The sequence below is a fragment of the Mesoplodon bidens genome (assembly GCF_964165515.1).
Source record: "Mesoplodon bidens genome assembly, chromosome: 18".
Lineage (NCBI taxonomy): Eukaryota > Metazoa > Chordata > Mammalia > Artiodactyla > Ziphiidae > Mesoplodon > Mesoplodon bidens.
Window position 1 is genome coordinate 55,737,651 of NC_138175.1, and position 19,081 is coordinate 55,756,731.

At 46.5% G+C, this 19,081-nt stretch overlaps 2 long non-coding RNA genes across 4 annotated transcripts in view; one reads left to right on the forward strand and one right to left on the reverse strand.

The window, feature by feature from the left end:
• The window catches only part of LOC308605948, a 60,951-nt gene extending 42,221 nt beyond the window's left edge, over positions 1-18,730 (forward strand). Inside the window, exons 3-5 of one of the 3 annotated variants that reach the window (XR_014013745.1) lie at positions 11,827-11,917; positions 16,699-17,045; positions 18,596-18,730. This is a non-coding gene — a long non-coding RNA (uncharacterized lncRNA). Of the gene's footprint in view, positions 1-11,826; positions 11,918-16,698; positions 17,523-18,212; positions 18,291-18,595 lie in introns of those variants that run through there. The other 2 variants (XR_014013746.1, XR_014013747.1) reach the window with 2 other exon arrangements.
• On the reverse strand, positions 708-17,601 carry LOC308605950. Its single transcript, XR_014013749.1, has 3 exons — positions 17,517-17,601; positions 6,442-6,577; positions 708-2,717 (listed from the first exon to the last, which is right to left on the reverse strand). It is a non-coding gene; the product is annotated as an uncharacterized lncRNA (long non-coding RNA).
• Positions 18,731-19,081: the final 351 nt, after the last annotated feature.

Sequence of the window (19,081 nt, forward strand, 5' to 3'; positions counted from 1 at the left end):
TGGGATGGATATATATTACTTTTGTAAATGTTGGAGTTTGTTGTTATAATCGGCATTGTTAGTATGAATAGTGTGACTAGTGTAAAGGAGGTGAGTAAGTTATTATTTTTACTTGGATTTGCACCAGTTTTTTGGTTCCTAAGACCAGTGGACAACTGCTGTCCTTTAGAAGCTTGAGAAAGCCATCCTAACAGGTATGGATGCGTGAATTAGCAGTTCTTGCATACTTTTTTGGTAAATAAGATTTAGTCTTCTGTTACTGGATTCACAATCTACTGTTTTACTCTTTTTTAAAGAATACTTACAGTATAAGGTCCTAAAATGATTTGGGGGTTTAATGATAGGAGTAAGAGAGGAAACGGGTGGAGAGTCACGACGTGTAAACGATGGCTTAATATCATTGATATGATGCGTGTATTTGCCTCCTTCAGCTTTTCCGTCTCCGGTCCACGTAGACGCCGCCTTTAGGGTCGTTTTCCTCCATAAAACCCTTTACGACCTCCCCCGCCCCCCCCCCATGTAACGTCCTCTTCCGCGAGGTGGATGCGCGCCGCCCAGGCTCGCCCTCTCGGCCCCTGGAGGGCAGCCCCGGCCGCCCCGCTAGCGGACAGGCCGCGTCCTCCCCCCGGTCCTGGGGTTCTGCAGAGCCCGCCCCTCTCCGGAGACCCCCTCCCTCCCTCCCTCCCCGCTCCTCTGTCCTTGCGTCTCCTCAGGCCGGTCCTTCTGCTCCTCCGGCCTCCCCTTTGTGGTCAGCCCTTCCCCTCACCCGGCGTGTGGGGCGGGGAGTGACCTGGGCCAGGCGCGTGACACCCCAGTGTTCTTCCGTCTGAAATTCCCCCCGCTGGAAAATGTGTAGTTGGCGGAAAAGTAATCAATAGTCAATCTAAGAAATAAGTGAAAAATTTATTTTTGCCAACCTGAGGATTTTAACCCCGGAGACAGTCCCTTGGAGAGCTGTGAGGATTGTGCTGAAGAGGGAAGCAGGGAGGCTGGTGTATAGCTGATGCTGGCGGAGGGGTACAGGGAGTCAGGCACACATCTTGGAAGAAGGTAACTGCCGTTCTTGAGGAACACATAGCTTAGTTAATGGTTTCAGTGCTTTGCTCACTATGGTAAGATGTAAGAACCCAGGTTCATAAAAATTTTCCCTGAAAATGCTTGACTCTCTGAAGGCCGGTTCTGCCAGTTTTCCCAGAGCAGAGAGTGCCTCATCCTGCTCTCTGCCCTGAATTCCTGTCGGGGTGGCTGCAGGTCAGTGACCGCAGCGGCTGATGTCCTGAATCTTGTAGAACTGGATGGTGGGCAACAGTCTTTATTTTACAGTCCGTTCCCGTTCGGTCTTATTTTCATCCAACATTTGGGAGGCATTTTGTGACCTAGTCCCACAGTGCTAGGAATGCTCATTCCCAGGTCCAGTGAGCAACCTTGTCTTCTAAGGGTTCACCAGCCTATTGCTCTCTGGGCCTTTCAGGAGTAGGGTCTTGTTTTTTTTTTTTTTTTTTGGCTGCGTGGCATGTGGGGTCTTAGTTCCCCAACCAGGGATTGAACACGCCCCCTGCATTGGGAGCTTGGAGTCTTAACCACTGGACCGCCAGGGAAGTCCCAGGAATGCTCCTTTTTAAATGGATGATTCATTTTCTCAGTTTTTCCTGTTGATTGTGGTCTCCGTGATGAATGTAGCTTCCAATTAATTTGCAGGGCTTTAGATACTGGTTGGGTTTTGCTCAAGAGAAAAGCAGACCCATTATCACTATGAAGGGGGTCAGGCAGTGCACATCAGGGGATAATTTCCTTGAGGGCTTTAACCACTTCAGAGGCTTTTTCTCTGTCTGGGTGGGATAGGCCTCCACCCATCCACAAACACAAGCAGATACCTGAAATTTCCTGTGGCTCGAGGCATTTTGATGCTGCAGAAATGTGTCTCAGGGGGCTCCCAGGAGCTCTGGTTCTTTACGTCTCAGCACAGAAAGAATTCAGTGAGAGGCAAAGTGATAGATAAGGACGTTGGTGAGGCTTCCAGGCGGGCGAGAGGGTGCCACCCCGGGAACTTAGCTACAGTTTTATATAATCAAGGGAAAACTCCTCCACACCCAGAGGGGCAGTTTTCTTGTCCCTACATGGTCAAGCCGGGACTGTCGTGGAGCAACAGAAATGAGCAAAAAGGTGTAGGTAACATATACTAAAACATGATCAGTCATCTCAGCTTTCAGCATAATGTCACCTTTCCCTTATATTTTGTTTTTAGTGTGTGCAGAGGAGTGTGTCCTAGGGGTCATCAACTTACTGAGCTCACTGGGCAGGATGTGGGTCTCAGGCCACCATTGTTTTATTGTCTGGGGGCGTGTCTCAGGCTTCTGTTGCTTGGTTTTATTGCTAAGCAAGCCTGCTCTCTTGAGTGATCATTAACTTGCAGGGGTCTCCCGTGCTTTCTACTTATGATTCCCTGGTGGGATGAACTGTTTAATCACCTACTTTGTCCCTTTACTCTGCCCCTATCATTCCCCTCTCCAGGTGTTTACCCTTTTATGCTTAAAATGGAGGCAAGGAGCGAGGAACCTATCATTAACTGTTCCTGCTGAGATGGGACCTAGGCCTGCCTGGGAGGAATAAAGCTCCTGGCTGACTGTCTGTTCTTGTTGGGAGGACTGCGAGTCAGTGTCACTCTGGTTAGCATCATCCTTTTAGCCCTCTTGGATGTTAAGCGTCAGAGGATGCGTCTACAAAAGACATAAATAGAACAGTAAGCATTCGAAGAGTCATTAAAAGTGATTGTAGCCATAAGTTTGAAGATTCAAACCATTTTTCCCAAACAGTTTCCAAATCTGGAAGAGGATCACTTAAGGCCTCAATCTGTTTGTTTTCAGCTAGGCTCGGAACCTCGGTGTTTCGTACTTCAGGCTCTGTTGAGTCTTTTATCTCAGTTATAGATTTAAGCTTGTTTTTTGTTAATATCATTTGGTGATAAGGGTGGCTTCCTTGTCCCTCGAGAGACAGGGTGGCCCCTAATTTAGTTAGTAAGTCCCTTGCATTAAAGAGAGAGGACAATCAGGCACAAATGGAAAGCAGTGTAGAAACGACCGGCCATTGCTGTTGCACAAAAGGGGTTCCTGGAAAGTGTGCCCCTGTCTCCTTCCCGACATTCCCATTACATATTTCTTATGCTTGTTAAGGCTTCTAATCCTCTGGCTTAAGACTGAAAGGGTTGCACCGGTGTCTATGAGAAATTCTATGATGGCCCACCACATAGTGACCTCCCAAGGCTCGACACTAGTTACGTACATGGTGTCTGTAGGCAGAGCCACTTTCAGCCTCGAGCGCCCTCAGTGTTCTGACTGTGAAACCATCAGAGGCCCCCGTCGCTCTCTGGTGTCTGCGGCATTCCCTCCTCCAGTGCCCTGGCTGTTTGTAAAGGGCGCGTGTCACAGTCCTTCCTCCAGTGTCCCTTTGGTGCACACAGGGCACACTGGTCCTGTCTGGGTACCCATGGGCCTTGTGGTCCACCACAGCCAGATTGGCCCGGAAAGCCCGGCCTCCCCTTCGGTGGGCTCTGAGTGGACAAAGCCACTACCATCGTTTGGGCCTTTTGTATATATTTCTCTGAGTGCATTCAGCCTTTTCGGCCAAATCCCTATCATTGAAAACTGAATAAGCTAATTGGAGCAAATCACTCATAGGGGTCTGAGGGCCAGCAGTCGCTCTTTGAATCTTGCACCTGATGTCTGGGGCAGACTGGGCTATGAAATGCATAGCCAAAAGGGCCTGTGCCTTGGGGGAGGAGGGATCCACATTTATATACTTTTTTAAATCTTCTATTAACTTTTCTTGAGATACTATCAGACTTCCATCTGACCCCTGTTGGACTTCTTTCACTTTTTCATAATTGACAGGTTTCACTGTAAATTTTTTCATAGCCTCTGTTGAACAATCATATGGTCTCATCTGTCCCTATCAGTAGAATTTACCTGATAATGCATCATGCATCTGCCTCGGGGACAGCGTTGTTCCCCACCCGGTGTAGTGACTGGCCCTGTTGGGCTCTGGCTGCCAATATTATACGCTGTTTTTCCTCTGGGGTGCAGCACGGGATAGTAAAATCTGCAAAGCCCCCCAAGTGAGATCAAAAGATCGCATTAACTGGGTAAACTCCTTTGTGAAAAGTTCAGGGTCCTCAGAAAAACTTCCCAGTTTATCTTCTGCCAGACTTAGATCAGACATTGAGCAAGGCACACGGACTTCTATTTTTCCTTGATTTCCATCAGGAACTTTCTCTCAGAGGCAGAACGGTAGGGGCAGTTGGTTGGTGACTTACGCCACTGCGGTTGCTAGCTGGTCCAAGACTGGGCCCCTTGGGGTACAGAGGAGGAGCTCCTGAATATGGTGGGGGCCTCTCTCTCCTCACCCTTGGGTGCACTTTCCCCTGGGATAAGGGCCTCAGCTGGAGCAGGGGCTCCTGCCTGTGAGATAGCCCTTGTTGGAGCAGCCACTTCCATGGCTATAGCACCTTCCACCGGAGCAACAGTTAGCTATCCAGAAGTTTCCTTCCTTTGTCAAAATCCACCGTGCAATTTAATCAAGATTTGTACTCACTACTTTAGATGTATCCCTTCCAAAGTAGTCTCCCAACCTGGTGTTAATGGCCAAGAAACTGTCCCAAAGGAATAGTACAGAAGGTGTCCCCAGTGGTGTTAACAGTGAGTGGGAACTGGTCTGACTGTAAATTGGAAATGAAGGGTCAGCACCTGTAAGGGGCGTAGTAGGGGAAGACCGACATCAGGGCACCCCTCTGCTGGGCACTTCTAGTAACTGGGGGAAAAGTACCTGAAGTCTTGGAAGTGGATTCCCTTCAGTTTCCTTGTATGCATGACGTGCTTAAGAATACCTGTTAAGAGGCCTTTTATCTAGGACAGACACAGTCCTCCTGGCATCCACGGCCCCTCTAGAACCCGACCCCCCTCCTTCTTATCTTACCACTGCCCCTTTGTGGTCGCCAGCCGAAACCACTGAAATGTGTCTTGGGGGTGCTCTGAGGAGCTCATTCTTCAGCGAGAGGCGAAGTGATCTATTAGACTAGGACGCTTGTGAGGCTGGCGGGTGGGCGAGAGGGTGCTGCCCCGAGAACTTAGTGGGCTCCTGTTTTATAATCAAAGGAAAAGTGGGGAGGAGGAGAGGACCACCTCCTTCCTCATTCTTGAGCAGACACTCAAGCTTCCATCATCAGCTCCGCCTCCACATCGGGTGGGGGATTTTTCTTGTCCCTACATGGCCAAACTGGGACTGTCGTGAGCAACGGAAAGGAGGAACAAAGGTGGAAACATTACTGAACTATGATAAACCATCTCAGGTTTCAGCATAATGTCACCTTTTCCTTATGTACTTGTTTTTAGTGTACGCAGAGGAGCGTGTCTAGGAATCATCAACTTACTGAGCTCACTGGGCAGATGTGGGTCTCATGCCACCATTGTTTTATTGTTCAGGGGCGTGTCTCAGGCTTCTGTTGCTTGGTTTTGTGGATAAGCGAACCTGCTTTCTTGAGTGATCATTACCTTACAGGGGTCTGCCATGCTTTTTTCTTTACTTGCAGTCCCCTAGTGGGATTAACTATTCAGTCGCCTACTTTGTCCCTTTACTCTGTCCCTATCAACTTGAGTAAAGTCTATTTGCCAGTCCTTGGTGGCTCGTGGGGTCCTGTGTTGGGTCCCCACCTGGGGAGACCTGACAGTATTTGGGTTATTTTTAGCACAAATCACGTAATTTTCAGTGACTTCCCGGATAGCCCTTTGTAGGTTAGGCCCCGTTATATATTTTTGACTCCATCGTAAGGTGGCATCTCCCCCGTGGTGGGTACTATTACGAACGTGCTGCAGCACAGTGTCCACGAATGCCTCAGAAATCAAGTCAGTTCCATGTGCACTACATTTCTAACCAGGCGAGGTGTGATCAGGAGTGGCTCCCCGGCCCTCTCCTCGTCCTTTTCTGAATATTCCGGCTGGTTTTTTGACAAGCCAGTCTGCGGGAGAAGGGACCCTATGATGGCTTGGTAATTGCCTGCCTTTGCTATTTTCTTTGCAGCTTGGTCAGCTTAACCAGTTGCCTTTTGTTATACGAGTCTCACCCTTCTGGTGGCCTGGGCAGTGCATTAGGGCCACTTGTGAGGGCTTGTGGACTGCTTCTAATAGGGACAATATTTCAGAAGCACATTTTATGTCTTTATCGTTTGAAGGGAGGAGCCCCCTTTCTTTCCAGGTCGCGCCGTGAGCATATGCACCACGGAGAATGCATGGTGAGAGGGCTCTCGTCAGGGTAATGATTTCTGCCTTCTGAGCTGAGCTCCTGGGGGCGGGGCTTTTGCTTCAGCAGTCCTTTCAAGGGTTACCACCACATACCCAGCACATCAACTGCCTTGGTCCCTGATGCTGCTTCTAACTGTGAACAGTTCCGTACCTGCCTCAGCCAGGGGTTGTCTGATCAGTCTGGTCTGCTAGAGCACACCAGCTCCACGACGTGCAGGCAGCTGTGCTCTGGGGACTGTGCAGCAGCGGTCCGGAGCAATGGTGGCTGGCTTGAGGGCTGAAGTGACCTGAAATGTTACATTGGGATTGTCTAAGAGAATGGCCTGGTACTTCCCCATTCTCCCAGAAGCCAGCCAGTAGCCCCCCTTTTTGTTCCAGTAAAGAAAGGACATGGTGAGAGACATACACAGTGCCGGGCTGCCCAGGGCAAACTCAGCCTCCAGAAGTCTGTCGCAAGGAGCTGCTATAGCTCAAAGGCAAGGTCTTGAGAATTAGGCAACAGGTCGAAGGACATTCCCCAGAATTTGAATTAACACCCCGAGATTTGTCTCTCATGGACATATAATCTGAAAGGTTTCTTTCAGTCTGGTTGTCCCAAAGCCGGAGCTGAGACTAACTTTGGTTTTATTGTTTCAAAGGCTGTTTGGCACTCTTTAGTCCAAGTAAGGGGCCCAGAATCATGTCCCTTTAAAGCCTACAGAGGGGCTTTGCTCTGAGCCTGTAGGTCGGGATCCAGATCCGACTGAGTCCTGCCATTCCCAGAAACGCCCTCAGTTATGATAACCTGCAACTCTTGGGTGTTCCCAAGCCTGCAACTGCCCGTTTTCTATCAAGCAAAAGGCCCCACTGCCCTTGGGAAAGGATAAAACCCAGCTACGTGACTTGTTGCTTACATACTTGAGCCTTTTTCTGGGAGACCTTACATCCACAGTTGGCCAAATAGCTCAGGGTTCTGATGGTATTTTGTAGACACATCATTTGCAGGGCTCGCTATGAGCAAATGGTCCACATTTTGGAGGAAGAGTCCTTCATCCAGTATTAAGTCTCTAAGGTCCCTGGCCAACATTTCCCCAAACAAGGTAGGGGAATCCTTAAATCCTTGCGGCAGGACCATCCCACCTGTCTTTCTGGGTCCTGCCATTCAAAAGCAAACAGCGGCTGTGATTCTTCTGCAATAGGAATGCAGAAAAAAAGCATCCTTCAAGTCAAAAACAGAGCCAGCTGTTTGCTCCTGGAATAGTTGTGAGCAGAGTGTATGGATTAGGTACCACAGGGTGCAAATCTTGGATTTTTTCATTAATAGCCCTCAAGTCTGGGACAAAGAGATACTCTGTTGAGTTTGGCTGTTTGACTAGGAGGATAGGGGTTTTATATGGGGACCTGCAAGGTTTAAACTGATTAAACCAACTTTTTGAGAATTGGCTAAATTCCCTTTTGGGCCTCTTGGCTCAGAGGGTATTGTTTTCGATTACGTGTCCCAGCGCATCCCTTTTTTTTTTTTGCCGCGCTGTGCGGCTTGCGGGATCGGGATCTTAGTTCCCCGACCAGAAATCGAACCCGGGCTACCGCAATGAAAGCGCCGAGCCCTAACCAGTGGACCACCAGGGAATTCCCTCCAGAGTCCCTTTTTAACATGATTTGTATTGGCCATGCATTTCTGGCCTTCCCTGGGGTGCCATCAACCCACACTTCTGCCTTACCTTTTCACAGACCTGGAGCGGGGGGAATGGGGGTGCAGTGGGTGAGAGCTCAGTCTCCTTTTCTGGGGTGTCCATGAGCGCCATCTTTAGGCTTACAGTGTGCTCCTGTGGGACCCTGATGCCAAGCTGTTCTGGCGAAAAAGTTGCTTGAGTGCTTAATTTACAAAAGAGGGACTGATTAGACATACCGGCATATATAAGGAACTGTGTTTCAGGTTGAGGTCCCCTAATTGGCATCCTAGAGGTTACAGGAAAGAAAGACTTCATCCTTCTCCAGAAACTCCTGTGACTGGGAGGGACTGAGATGTTTTCTGTGCCACCGTGCTGTTTATCACAGAGTATGTTGCACCCGTATCTATCAGAAAGTCAATCAACTTGTCCCCCACTGTCAAAGTTACCCGGGGCTCCTGTGGGGAAATTGGAATTGGACGCCTCAAGTCCAAGGGAGCCCCTGGGCCGCTGTATTCATCTTCAGAGCGTTGCTCTCTCTACCACAGGAGAGGCTCCCGTCTTTCTTTTGTTGTTTTCCTTCTTATTCCTTAGCTGAGCGCAGTCTTTTCCAGCACCCTTCCTCCTTCCAGTAAGCACACTGTTCCCTCCCCAGTGGGCTCACCTCTCTCCAGGCTGCTCGCCTTCCGGGAATCCAGTGCCCCCCCCACCCCAGATCGGTGGCGTTACGTCTTGCAAAGAGCTCCTTTCGTTGTTCCCTGTTGTTGAACACTTCAAAAACAACATCTACCAGTTGAGAAGGGTTCATTCCAAATGCACCATCTAACTTTGTAATTTTCTTCTTATATCTGGGGCGCTTTGCCCAATGAAGGTCATATTTACCATTCCCATATTTTTGGGGGCCTCAGGGTCTGCATCAGTATAGTGCCTATAAGCTTGATAAATTCTTTCTAGAAACTCTGATGGATCCTCATTGGGTTTTGGTGTATCTCTTGAATTTTGTTTAAGCTCTTTTGCCTCGCTACTCCCTGAGTAGCGACCCGCTACTGAGTAGTGACCCGCTGAGATACACTTCCTCTAATGCTCCAGGTGCGGCACATCTCCATTATTAGGTTCCCAGTCAGGCTCAGCAGTAGGACCTGCCGGATTTGCTTCTGGAGTTCCACCTGGTCCGCTAGATGGAGCTCGTGCACCTCCTCTCCAGTCTTGTCAATGAGCACCCTCCTTTCATCCCCAGTAAGCATCATATTCGTAAGGGTGTGAATATCCGCCCAAAAGGGACATTCAGTGACAAAGATAGAAGTTCAGTCATGTGGACTTATGTAGGTTATGGTTTTTCCAGTTAAATAAATCAAATTGAGAATGGACTGTGCATCCATAGAAACCCAGCTGATTGGCCATCTGCATTAAGGCCTCCTACAGGCTATCGGTGCAAGGGGAACTGCCTGCTCCAGAAGTGGCTCCTGGTCAAATGGGGTGCCCTCTTGGGTCACAGATGGTGATACAAACTAGGCCTCTGTGCCCCAGAGGTTAACATAGAAACTTCTAATTGATCCCCATAAGTAGGGGAAACAGGAGGTGGTGAAAGGAGTGAATATGTTGGTGGCGTGGGGGCAGTCGGAACAACCCCTGGTGCAGCCTGCTTGGCTGAAATATGAAATCACATGTTCTCAGCCTCATTTTCTCCCTCTATCTCTTGTAGAACAGATTTTCCCCTGGTTTTCCTTTCAGACCACCATACCATAATGCAGCAGCTGTCTGACTTCTTTTCCTCCTGATGCAATAGCATAAATGCTTCTACATATGGAATCTCATCATTTTTACCTGCTCAATTCTAATTGCAAGATTGTATAAGTGAGCCATTCAGGGCCCACTGCTCTTCTGATCCTAACATATACTGGGGCCACACACTATACAATAGAATATCATCTCTTTTTAGTCATAGGCCCACAACTATACTTTGCCCATTCATTTAAGATACGCCCCAAAGGGCTTTCCTTAGGGACAGATATATTTATAAGTTCAAGAGCAACAAAACACAAAGGGCACAAACAAATTCCAATACCGAAAGTACAAACAAATTCCATCGTGAATGAATGCAAAACAAAAGCAAACAAACTGGTTCACAGAGTTCCAACAAAAATTCCCCTCTCCAACAGGGTACCCCAGTCAAATGCAAAACAAATTGGCTTTTCCCTTACAGGAAAGGCGGAAATTGAGAGGGTGGTATGTTCCCAGTTGTACACATCAGACATACCTACTGTCTCGAGCCCCTCCCATCGATTCCATCTGTATGGAGCTCCCAGATGTCACTTCCTTGCTCCCACTGCTAAGTGCTGGGGCATCTGGTGCCGCTTCAGGGAATTTTAAAGGGAAGATCCTCAGGACAAGTGGTCCCAGCAGCTGCTAGGGCCTTACCTGAAAATTCCCCAACCGGGGCTGACCACAAGCAGCAAGCATCCTGGCCGGGCCCTGAGGCAGCGGTGACCCTCTCCCCCATCTGCGCCTCTGCGACCTAATGGCCGCGGCAGTCTGCATGGGCCGCTGTCTGCGGGACCTGGCCCCTTGCCGTTGGGCGGCCAGAGGAGCTGGAGGGCCAGTTGGGTCCTGGGTGCTGGGCAGGGTCTGGGGATCTGGCCCTGAGGGAGCTGCCAACCTGGTTCTGGGCGAGTGCTCCAGGGCAGGGTAACTGGCCCCCTGCAGGGACCCCTTTCTGTTAGCCAGGCCTGGACCTCAGAGGGTGAAAGTTGTGCCTTGGCACCTTCCCCTTTCTTGTCAGGACAGAGAGTAACGTTTGTTTGGTGGAGGTTTACAGGAACATCTTTACCTGACCATGACCTGACCTCAAGTACAAAGGATCTGCCACCAAGAAGTCTGCAACAACTAACCACACCCCTCCCTCACCGTTCCTATAAGAGGGCTTTCCTGGAAGCTTTCAGGGAGATTGGGGTTTTTAAGGCAGGAGCCACCCATCTCCTTGCATGGCCCTGCGACAAACTTTCTCTGTTCCAAACCCCAACATCTTGGTATTGTTTGGCCTCACTGTGTGTCTAGCACACGGACTTGTGTTTTGGTAACAGTACTAAGTGGAGTAAATCAGACAGAGATAGACACATATGATATCACTTATATGTGGAATCTAAAAAAATGGTACAAATGAACTTATTTACAAAGCAGAACTAGACTCACAGACATTGAAAACAAACTTACGGTTCCCAAAGGTGGAAGGAGGGGGAGGGATAAATTACGAGTTTGGGATAAACAGATACACACTACTACATATAGAGTAATTAAACAACAAGGAACTGCTGTGTAGCACAGGGAACTATATTCAGTATCTTATAATAACCTACAATGGAAAATAATCTGAAAAAGAAAACATAGGGACTTCCCTGGTGGTGCAGTGGTTAAGAATCTGCCTGCCAATGCAGGGGACACGGGTTTGAGCCCTGGTCCGGGAAGATCCCACATGCTCCGGAGCAGCTAGGCCTGTGCGCCACAACTACTGAGCCTGCGCTCTAGAGCCCGTGCTCTGCAACAAGAGAAGCTACCACAATGAGAAGCCCGTGCACTGCAATGAAGACCCAATGCAGCCATAAATGAATGAATGAATAAAATATATATTCAATATATATATACTTCAGTTAAAAAAGCGATAAGCTACACTATTTGATCTTCAAAGACCTGTCATGCACTGGACAAAAAAAAAGTAGGAACTTACTTGTTGGGCTGTGTGTGGGAGTTACTGTCCTGAGCCCCTCCTGGGACAGGGGGCAGCAGAGGACTGTCTGTTCCACATGCTGAGGGCTTCCCTGTGTGTGTGGTGGTGACTCAGGAAGGGGGTGTCTCGATTCTAAGCATTAAAACAGCCTGTTTTCCACTTTCAGGTCCAGTGACCTCTAAAGACTCTTGTCTGAGAAAGAAGCCCTGAAGAGGAGGGAGAGGAAAGAACTGGAGTCAGGAATGACTCTTTCTCAGGTGAAGTCATTTTCTCAGCTGATTCTTCTGTCTGTCCTTCCTGAAATGCCCTTCTTTGGACTCGCTAATCTCTGACTCTGAAGTAGCCTGCCTGACACCTGTACATTCACACTCACCTGGGTCCTTCCCTCAGGGCCTGACATCTCCACTTAGATCCCATTTCCCCATGACCCAGTGACCTGGGACTTGTGAAGAGGCTCCACTGGGCCTAGTCCTGGGCAGGGCTTCACACCCATGGACTGGAGACGTGGTGTCAGTGCTACTGGGCAGCAGGGATTGCTTAGGGCCCCATCTCACTGCACTGTCCGCTCTCTGAAAACCAGGATAAAGAAGCTGCACATGCAAGTCAGGTAATAATATGCACTTATGCCTGGTAAATTGTAGGAAACAGACTACAGCAAATACATTCTGACTTTTCAGGCTGCATTAGAAGCGAAATGGATGTGTCACTGATTTAAAAATCGCAATGATTGGGAATGGAATGGGAAGTTCAGAGATACATCAGTGATAGAGGGCGTTTCATTCTATTATTGCTTTTAAACTTTGAAATCAACCTAAATCTCTGACACGTGGAGATTCTTAACCCATTTTCATCATCTCTGGTCCTTGGAGGTTACTTTTCACTGTTGGTTGCCTCCTCTGACACAGAAGTTTCTCATTCTGATGCAGGTAAGGTTCCAGGCTTTACACTTTTGCTGGCAGATACCCGGTTTCCCAGCACCATTTGTTACTGAGACTGTCCTTTTTCTATTGCGTGGTCTTGGCACCCTTGAAAATGCGTTCTACGTCTATGCAAAATTAATTCTGAGTGTTCTCTTCTGTTACGTTACATATCTGTGTTTATGCCAGTACCACACCATCTTATTTCGTGATATGTTTTTCGCATGGACTTTTGGTATCCCGCAACTTTTCTAGAGGTCTTTTTAAATTTTATTTATTTTTGGTTGCATTGAGTCTTCCTTGCTGCACGCAGGCATTCTCTAGTTGCGGCGAGCAGGGGCTACTCTGTTGCAGTGCGCGGGCTTCTCATTGTGGTGGCTTCTCTTGTTGCAGAGCATAGGCACTAGGGCGCACAGGCTTCAGTAGTTGTGGCGCACGGGTTTATTTGCTCTGCGGCATGTGGGATCTCCCCAGACCAGGGCTCAAACCTGTGTCCCCTGCATTGGCAGGCGGATTCTCAACCACTGTGCCACCAGGGAAGCCCTAGAGTTGTTTTTTGATGTAGCAGTTTCCTTGTGGAATCTTTACTGTTTTTACATATAAAAGTTATCATCTACGAAAAAAAGATAATTTTACTTTTTTCAATTTGGGTAACTTTCTTTTTCTTGTCTAATTTCTCTGGTGAGGGCTTTCTGTACTTTGCTGGACAGTAGTGCAGAGAGCGTGTATCCTTGCCTTCTTCCTGATCTGAGAAGGAAAGCTTTCTAGCTGAGTGTTTATATCTCTCTTTTTTTTTCTTTTTGGCTTTGTGTTGGGATCTTAGTTCCCTGACCAGGGATTGAACCTGGGCCACGACAGTGAAAGTGCCGAGTCCTAACCACTGGACCACCAGGGAATTCCCAGTTTTTATATCTTGAAACATAGTTGAATTTTGTGAAACGCATTTTTCTGCATCGAGACGATCATGTGTTTTTTCCTTTATTCTGTTAATGTGGTGTATCACATTAATCGATTTTTTTTTTTTTTTTTTTTTTTTTTTTTTTTTTTTTTCTTTTTGCGGTATGCGGGCCTCTCACTGTTGTGGCCTCTCCCGTTGCGGAGCACAGGCTCCGGATGCGCAGGCCCAGCGGCCATGGCTCACGGGCCCAGCCGCTCCGCGGCATATGGGATCCTCCCAGACCGGGGCACGAACCCGTATCCCCTGCATCGGCAGGCGGACTCTCAACCACTGCGCCACCAGGGAGGCCCTAATCGATTTTTTTATAGTAATAAAGTCCACTTGGTCATGATGTAAAGTCATTTTAATGTGTTGTTGAATTTGGTTTGGTACTATTTTGTTGAGGATTTTTGCTTTAGTATTCATCGGGGATATTGGTTTGTACTTTTCTTCGCTTCATGTGTCTTTCTCTGGGCTTGGTATAGAATCATACAGGCTCCATAGACTGAGTTTGCCAGCGTTCCCTCTACAGCTCTTCAGAAGTTTTTTTTATTCAGGATTAGAGGTTATTCTTCTGTAAAGGTTTGGTAGAATTATGCAGTGAAGTGATCTGGTTTTGGCTTTTTCCTTGTTTGAGATTTCTGATTGCTGCTTGAACCTCTCTAGTTATAATTCTTTTCAATTTTTTTATTAAAGATAAGAGCGTAGTAGGTTGTGTTTCATGAATTTACCTGTATCTTCTAGATTCTGTAATTTGTAAGCATTACTGTCCACAGGACCCCTTACAGTTTTAAAAACCATTTCTGTGACAGCAGTTGAAATCTCTCCTCTTTCATGTTTTTAGTTACCTAAATCTTTTGTTTTCTTACTCTAGCCAAGGTTTTGTAAATTTAATTTCTTCAAAACACCAACTCATAGTTTTTACTTTTATATTGACTTTTATATTTTATATTCATTATAGTACATTTATCTCTGGTCTAATCTTTTTTATTTACCTCTTTCCTTACGTTAAATTTTAGTTTATTCTTCTTCTCTACTTACTTTAGTAAAAATAGATTTCTGATTTGACTTCCGTTAGTACAGCTTTCACTATGTTTTATGAATTTTTGTATGTTTTCATTTTCATCCAGATATTTTAAAAGTTCCTTTGTGATTTCTTCTTTGACCCATTGGTTATTTATGAATATGTTGTTTTATTTCCACATTTTGGGGATTTTTCTGTTTTCATTCTGCTGTTTATTTCTAATTTCATTGCTTTGTAGTTTGAGAAAATTTTAAGAAGACTGAGAGCATAATGAATTAAGATTTCTTTTATGTCCTAATGTGGTCTCTCATTGAGAATATTTTATTTGTTCTTGAGTAGTGTGTGTTTTCTGGTTTTGTTAGGTGATTTGTACATGTCTGTTAGGTCCCGTCGGTCTATAGTCTTGTTCAAGTCCTCTGTTTCTTTACTGATGTTCTCTTTGGTTCCATCCATCCAAAAAACTGGGGTATTAAAATCTCATACTATTACTGTGCTGCTATTTCTCTTTGTTTCTGTTAATGTTTCCTTCATTTTGGGGGGGAGCTCTAATGTTAGATGTATATCTTCTTGGTGAATTGATCCTTTTAACAGTATATATTGTCCTTCATCTCTTGTATCAGCTTTTGTCTTTATATTGTGTGACACTGTGTAGTCACCTCGGGTCTCTTTAGGATGGAATGTCTTTTTCCACCCTTTCACTCTTGGCCTTTCCATGGCTGTAGATTTGTGATTGTTAATAGTTCCAGCTCTCTGACACACTCTCTGTAGGCACACTGCACAGTGGTAAAAGGCAGGAGCCCTGGCCAGCACCCTTCACTGCAACTTCAGAGGGAATGCATCCAGTGTTTTCTTCTGATTATGATGTTTGTTTGGTGAAATGTTCTTGCTTCATAACAATATCTTTTTTTCTATATTCCTTTTTGTCATGATTTTTAATTCTCCAGGAAGTTTTAAACTTTATTATTGTGATAAGTCTTTTTCTTAATATGTTAAATTAATGTATAATAGTAATAACTTCTAATTTTGAGTCAGTGTTTTATAAGTGGAATACACAAACTGTTTTGCATTTTTTAATACCTAGTTCTTTTAATTTTGGTGGATAAAACTTTTTATTTTTGAATATAGGTATTATACAGAGATAGGAAAGTTTTGTATTTTTCTCTGTATGTTTGTAACATTTTTCTTTTACTAGACCAGTATAAAAATAATGTTGACAAACTAAGTGCAGGTAATTCTTGTTGTTCAAAAATGCTGAAATAAATGTGGATGAAAATGGTAATGGAAAATGTTATCCAAAAATATGTCACTAGACAACTCCTATCTTTTGTTTTTTCTTTGGCCAAGCCAAGTGTCTTGTGGGATCTTAGTTCCCTGACCAGGGATTGAACCTGGGGCTGCAGCAGTAAAATCACCTCCCTGGGCCCACAAGTTCCTATAAAGCCCCAATGTATAAGGGGACAGTGGCCTTAGGTGGGGAGACCTCGTCTAACCCCAGCTTGAAAAAGTGAGTCTGAATCTAGTTCAGATGCTCTAAGTCCTCCAGAAAGAGCAGTTTAATAAAAGGCTTTGGGTTAAGCTTTCAGAAGAGAGCTGGATATTCCATTTAATCAATAAACATTAGTTAAAAATCAGGAACAACTGAAAACTGTTCAGTGAGATAGACAAAAAGCTTACTTTTTTGGAAGCTTATCATTGTTTTCAGCCTGTCCTCCCAATTTGCTGAGGCCCAAGGCATCTTGAGATTAGTTTTCTGTCTCTGACATACCAGCTAGGAGGAAGCAGAGTGGTCAAAATATTGAGAGAAAATCAACACGGCCAAGTTAGGTGGTTCTGTAACAGGTGGAGGAGTATCTGCAGGGAGAGTGAAGAAAAGTGTAAAGGCGAACTTTCTGACCAGACAACAAACAAACACACAAAAATGCTCCAGAGGCAGTAAGGCCTGGACATCCAGGGGAGGCTGAGTTACTCAAGGCAGACGATCGTTGCCCGCCCTGTTCTCTGGGTCATGTGAGGACCCACTGAGAACCACACAGAAGGTGCACACAGAGCCGATTCACCACATTTGTCTTTGATTATGTCTGGTTCCCTTGACAACACTGACACATCTAATGTCACTCACTTCACAAACATCTCGTTGCAATTTCGTGTTCATTTCCTCAGATACGACGAGGTCTTCTCTGGCCGTGTACAGACCTTTCTCCCACTCTGTCACGTGAGTACAGAAGGCTGCCAGGCGCCCGGCTCCTTCGTCTGGCTCTGCTCTCGACTGCTTGTCTGAGATTTCCCGGAGCTTGGGCACTCCAGCCAGGTCTTCCTCGTGAGAACCATCAGAAGATCTCTAATGGAAAGAATCCTTAAACGGCCTTGTTTGGTGAGGGGCAAAATAAAGCACTTCCAGGAAATTGCTAAGATCAAAACTGCCTTCTGCCCGCTGTGGGCTCACACGACTGTCATGGCCGCTCAGGTCTAGGCAGTGTGTTGGTGACAGACCTGCACAGACTGGACAGGTGAGATGAGAACCAAACAGGGAGACAAGGACTTGCCTTTCCATTCATGCTCGGGGTTTACGTCAAGCACCCCCGTCTGTTAATGTCTTCTCCTGGTTTTCCTGCTCTTTAAGAATCATTAGCTAAGGGCCTTTCCTGGTGCTCCAGTGGATAACACTGGCACTCCCAATGTGGGGGGCCCGGGTTTGATCCCTGGTCGGGGAACTAGATCCCACACGCTGCGCAGTGTGGCCAGTGAGTCAAGTTAGAGAAATTCCCCCTCAAATGTACTAAAATTACATTAACTCTCATCATAAATTTCAAGCAAGGTATGAGAACCCTGAACTGGTCAACCCCAGTCCGCTTAGTGGGAAGATGTCGAAAATGTGTTTAAAAGCAGGCAGAGTGGATCATCTTTTGAGTTTAAAGACAGTAACCTGGAGCCCAATCATGACCAGAAGCAAATGTTAACGCAGTAAGAACCCCACTAACCCTGGTGGTGTTCCTTTCTGCTTTCAGTTCAGCGATTTCTTTTTCTCTTTCAAGGAGCTGCTCTCTGCATATGTTTAGTTCTTTAGTTCTTAACTGCTGCAAAATCCTGGAAAACAGTTAAATAAATAGAAGTAGAAAATAGACCCTCAAGACTGTCCCCAGTCAATCCTCTCCAGTCTTCACACAAAGGCACCTTGCGCCTTTGTGGGAGGACCCCTCTGACCCTCCAGAGAAAGGGGGTCCACCCAAGACCCCCCCGGACCACCGTAACTCAGACCAGCCTTCACCCCTCTGCCCCTGACCCTGGCATGCACACGGATCGGGGTGAGAAGGGAACGCAACCCCACTTTCTCAAGATCCAGGGAAGTCCAAGATATTTTTCTGAACGTAAATCCTAACACTAAGGTGGAGATATATATATATATATATTTTTTTTCTTTTTTAATATTTATTTGGCTGCACCAGGTCTTAGTTGCAGCACGGGGGATCTTTGCTGTGGCATGGACATGACCAATGGTGCCCTTTTTGTAAAGGGGCCCTCAGGGACGCTGTGCCAGTGCACCTTCTCTGCCTGAGCAGCCATTTATGATGAAGCTGAAGCCTCTTATTAGATTCTGAAAGAAGCTTGTCAGCAGCATCTGATAAGCATTTATTACATTTTCCATTCATTTTTTCTCTCTGCCTTACCTAAAATAGGAAAAACGAAAACTTCTAAACCTCAAGAACAAGTATGGCCATTATTTTAAAAGCACCAAGGAGCGACAACATTGAGTGGCTTGTGCCCTGGTTCCCTAGGCTGTCAGCTTTCAAGTGAACCCAGAAAGGAGTCAGCATTCTGAACCACACACAACTGCCAGACGCTAAATGCATCTAAAATGCAAACACATTCGGTGCACAAATCCAGGGGTGCTGTATGCATTACAGCAGTGGACTAGCGTAGACGTTGGCTAAACATCTGTAGTAATTATAATAACTATGAACCCAGCTCAATTCACCTCTTAACAGATTTCTAAACGATTTAGAGATTTAAGTACCTGATTATGTTGCATTTCTTGTAACTGCTGTTTTGCCTAAAATAGGAGAAACAACTTACAGACTTCAAGAACAAGTATGGTCCATGTTTTAAAAGCACCAAGGAGCGACGACGGGCGTGGCCTGTGCCCTGGCTCCGTAGGCTGTGGCCTCCCACTGCTATCTCTAGTGGACTCTGCACCATCACCAGAGCTGACCCACAGGTACAGAGAAGGGCAGCGACATGGTTCGTTACAAGGTCCCTCCCCACGGCTTCTGTTCAACAAAGGACCCAGGGGGCCTCAGGACTGTCACCAGCCATTACTGTCAGATGGACTCAGCGAGCAGATTTATATGCAGAAACAAGCGTATTTTAAAGGGCATCAGCTTATATACACATTGGTGGAGGAATTTCCCAGTGTGTAAACCAAAGATTGAGTCTGGATTAAGCCGCTTGTGGGCTCTTTGTCGTGGCACGCATGTGGGATCTAATTCCCTGACCAGGGATCAAACCCAGCCCCCTGCACTGGAAACGCAGAGTCTCACCCACTGGA